Source organism: Aegilops tauschii, chromosome 2, assembly GCF_002575655.3.
Source record: "Aegilops tauschii subsp. strangulata cultivar AL8/78 chromosome 2, Aet v6.0, whole genome shotgun sequence".
NCBI lineage: Eukaryota > Viridiplantae > Streptophyta > Magnoliopsida > Poales > Poaceae > Aegilops > Aegilops tauschii.
The window spans coordinates 379,009,346-379,014,166 of NC_053036.3; positions in this window are offsets into that span (position 1 = coordinate 379,009,346).

A 4,821-nucleotide genomic window follows, 5' to 3' on the forward strand; every position below is an offset into this window, starting at 1 on the left:
TTCTTTGAGTTTTTGCATATTGCCCTTTGCATATTTATTCCCCTTCCTTTATCAAAAAAAACTTCATCCAGATTTTCTTTTCTCTATTTTGTTTTGCATTCCCTGCATCCAATTCCTTGCAAATTCTTCAGTTAATTCCTTGCAAATCTTTGTGAGATCTTATTTACCTAGTGAGCTGAGGTAACAAGTGTTCTCTCTGTGTTGAACTCGGTCACACCGGTCTGCCATTTTCGGTCAAACCGACACCTTTCGGTGCTACCGAAGAAAACAACTCAGTGTCACCGATTTCTACACAGAAAAGACCATTTGCCACATGTTCCTGCATTTTTTTGCTCCAGCTCCACTCAATGATCCCTGTCTGTCGGTGTACAAAAGTAGGGGCACACCTTTGTACCCCTTTACTTGTGCACGGGCAGTCGGAGCCGCGCGCCACGGCCACACTAAGCAGGGCAGAGGAGGGGAGCCGGAGAGAAGCCGAAGCACAAGATGGCCAAGGCAACGCCAAGACCAAAGATACCAAAGAGCGAGAGGGCGAGGTGGACTCCCCCGGCAAGGCCCATGCCGGGGCAGCCTCCGCGGCCCCGGCAAGAGCCTTGCCGGGGCAACTTGCCCAATGCTAACAGAGCGAGCCACCCTTGAGCCCATGGGTTCCAACTCAACCAACCACATTGGAACTAGGGCTCGGGAGGCACCTCCGTGGTAGCATGCAAATCTTTGTCAAGACCATAGAGATATGAGATCAGATGAGAACTAGAAGACGGCGACCCTCGGCGGGATCCTTGCCGAGGAGATCCACAAGACCCCCGGCAAGCGCCTTGCTGGGGACAACTGCAACGCCACGGCAAGACCCTTGCCGGGCCCCCAGCAAGGCCCTTGCCGAGGGCGTCAGCGGGGCCACAACCAGGCCCGCATCGACCAAGACTCCACCGCCGTCCCCAAGCAGCTGCTAGCTCAACCAGCTGGGCAGGCACCTGCGTGGCGACGGGCGGCCTCTACGCCAACTCAGCAAGCACCTGCGTGGTGGCATGCAGATCTTCGTGAAGACCCTACCACCGCGCCACCTCAGCTGCCTACCTGCCTACATGGCGCCGCATGCACCGCTAGCCTAGGCGCGTGTCGAAGCAAGGCGAGGTGGCAACGGATGGGACGGGCCTCGTTCCCGTCCCCAATAAAGCTAAGGGACACCTAAGCTACGCATTAAATGCGTCTTGTCCTGTAACACGAGCGATAAGCTCGCAGCACTGTAGGCCTTTCCACCTCCTGTGTGCTCTTGTGGCAACCCCTTCTGACTATAAAAGGAGGCCCTTGGCATACTGGAGAGGGATTCGGCTCTTTTGAACTACGCAGCCACCATAGCTAGTTCGAGAGCTCAAGAACTCTCTCAAATACACACCAAAGCAGGACTAGGGTATTACGCATCCTTGCGGACCGAACCTGGGTAAACGATCCTTGTGTTGACTGCTAATCCTGCTCTCCTCACAACCCCGCGCCCCGGCAACCGTAGTAGGGATTCTTGTGATCCCATAGGTGTCGTTTCGCACCGACATCTTTGGCGCGCCAGGTAGGGGACGCAATTGTGAGAATCTGGTCTAGTAGTTAGCCTAGCAGTTCTTCATCGCCATGGCCCCCGAGAAGAAGACGATCACGACGATCGGCTCGTCGGGAGCCGAACGGCCCGTGCGAGTGCGGGCGAGTAGCGGGCCGGTCGCGGACAGGACCCGGGCCGCAGTCCGCGAGCACAAGCATCGCCCTGGCAGTCAGAGCCTGGCGAGCGGCGTCGTTCGTGCGCCAGGCGACGGGCCGCACGCCGCCAAATCCAAAGACGGAGCTGGGCCCCCCGCAGGCGGCGCGGGGCCCTCCAGGAGTGTCGTTGTGCCACCCACGGGTGGCGCAGCAACCTCCAAGACGCCCACGCCAACGCCCACAACATGCTCTTCCCAGGGTGCGCGTGACGAGTAGCGCCACCACGCTGGAGACCCCGGACACCGCTCAGGGAAGAGCCCTATGCATCGTCTCCGGGGCGAAGGAGTCCAGCATGCTCACCGAAGTGCTGGCAAAAATGGTACGCAGCCGCTGGGCTGTGGTAGAGCTCCTTCTAACGTAGTTAGAAGTCAAAGCGCGCCACGGTCCACGCAGCTGTCACCACCACCCACGCCAGCGGAAGCTTTGGCGCGTGCGCAGCTGCTCCTCGACATCCCTCCTGCTGCGGAGAAGCTCGACGAGTGGAGAGCCACCATCCGGAGCCTCATCGCCGTCGCCAATAAAGATGATCCGCGACCGGCGGGGCCTTCGGGCCGGCGCTCCGTCGAACCACCGCATGCCAGCGGTGGAGGGGCCGGGGGTGCTGCAGCCACGGTGCACTCTCCTCCTCCACGCCAGCCACCGCGGGTGTTGGTCCGTCGCGATGACGCTTGTGATAATATTTCCATAGCGTCATCCGACCCATGGACCCACCGCGACCAATACCAAGTTCTTCGAGAATGAGCCCACGAAGATGCTCGAACCACTATCGAGCGCCAGCGCGATACGCGCCACCAGTCGGACAAGCGGGCAGGACCCACTATGGACCACCCAGCGCCGGGGAGCTCCAGCGGCCTACCTTACGAGGTGGGTTGCCCAGCTTTTACCCGTGAGCTGCGGCAGTTCCAGTGGCCGCCCCACCGCACGTTCAAGCCCGACGTTGGCGAGAAGTACAACGGCAAGACCCATCCATCAGAGTTCCTCAGCATCTACACCATCGCGATGCAAGCTGTCGGAGCTCGCGACGACAAGGTGCTTGCCAATTACTTCCCGTTGGCACTGAAGCCCAACGTCATGTCTTGGTTGATGCACTTCCCGACGGATTCCATCTCTTCTTGGTCGGATCTGTGCCATGAGTTCGTTGGTGCCTTCATCGGGGGCCACCAAGCTCATGGCCAGGCCAGTGATCTGCATATCATTCCCCAGAAGAAAGGGGAAACCCTGCGCAAGTACATCCAGAGGTTCAGCCGGGTGCAGTACAACATCCCGATGTTCATCGCGCCGCCGTGATCAGCGCATTCCATCAGAACGTGCGCAACCGCAAGATGCGCGAAGAGCTGGCGATGAACAAGGTTAAGGATGTGGCCGAACTTTATGTTCTGGCCGATAGGTGCGCCCGGGCTGAAGAGGGAAGGAAGTACCCCGGCGCGGAAACTGACTCTACAGATGAAGACACCACCGCCCCGACGAAGAAGGGTCGGCGTCACAACAGGAAACGCAAGGGCAAGACCGTGCTTGCCGTCGAGGGATCCGACAGCACCGGTGTTGCCAAGAAGGCCAAGGCAGACGACCCCGGCAAGGAGACTGCCGGGTGCGCCGCCTGCCAGGCCTTGGCGGCTGCCGACAAGCCAGGAAGCTCCGACAAGCAGTACTGCAAGATCCACCGCACCAAGGGCCACGACCTCTAGAACTGCCGACAGGTCGAGCTGCTTGCTGAGAAGCAAAAAGCTGAGTACGAGAGGTGGGACAAGGAGAAGGGCCAGGATGGTGTCGAGGGATCCGGCAAGAAGCGTGGCGGCCAAGGAGGCCGCCGCGGCAAGGATAACCAACAAGAGAGGCCCGCTCGGGGCCGCGACAAGAAGCAAGAAGATGATGATCATGACGAGGACGACGAGTCCAGCGAGCAAGAGTTCCAGAAGGCTACAGAGGACATGTGCGTCGACGGTGGCGCCTCACTGCATACTTCTCACCGCCAGCTCAAATAGTGGGCGCGTGAGACTACAGCGGTGGAGCCCTCGTTCGACGCTCAGAAGCCGCTGAAGTGGTCCAGCACGCCCCTCATCTTTGACACCGAGGATCACCCTGACCGCACAACTGCGGTCGGGTGTTTGCCGTTGTTGGTTTCACCAATGATACGCAACCTCAAGGTGAACAAGATGCTAGTTGACGGCGGGGCCGGTCTGAACTTGATCTCACCCGTTGTGATTAAAAGGCTGCAAATTCCTGATGGAGACCTCGAGGAAATGGGCACGTTTCAAGGGGTCAACCCGGGGAGGAGCCAGCCAAAGGGGAAGGTCACGTTGACCGTGACATTTGGAGGTGAGCTGAACTACAGGACGGAGAGGATTGTCTTCGACGTAGCCGAGATCCCCTTGCCCTACAACGGGATCCTCGGCCGCCTGGCACTGGCCAAGTTCATGGCGGCGGCGCACTATGCCTACAACATGCTGAAGATGCGTGGGCTGATGAACATCATCACCGTCCCCTCCGACAAGAAGGATGCGCTGATCTACGCACCGGGAAGCAGTTGCAGCAGCTGCCACCAAGGCACTTGCTCCTGCCGCTGAAGCCCCAGGAGGGAAGAAGAAGACCTGCGCAAGATCAACCTCAAGCTGAACCCTGAGAAGTGTGTCTTCGGCATTTCGTCCGGCAAACTTCTCAGGTTCTTCGTGTCGCAGCATGGGATCGAGGCAAACCCAGACAAGATCAAGGCTATCGAGCAGATTGAGGCGCCCAAGCGGATCAAGGATGTGCTTCGGCTCACTGGCTGCGTTTCCGCCATGAGCCGATTCATCTCCAAGTCTGCCAAGCGCGCCCTTCCTTTTTTCAAGATCCTGAAGAAGGTGGGCCCAATGGAGTGGACCCCAGAGGCCGAACCGGCGTTGCAAGACCTGAAGAGATACCTTTCCTCTACGACGATACTAGTTGCACCAAAACCACAAGAACCGTTGCTGCCGTATCTGGCGGCGACGAACCAAGTGGTCAGTGCCGCGCTAGTGGCGCAGAGGAAGATTGACGAAGAGGCAGTGGCAACGGTAGGACCGGCGGACGGCAAGTCAGAGACTCCCCCGGCAGGGCCTG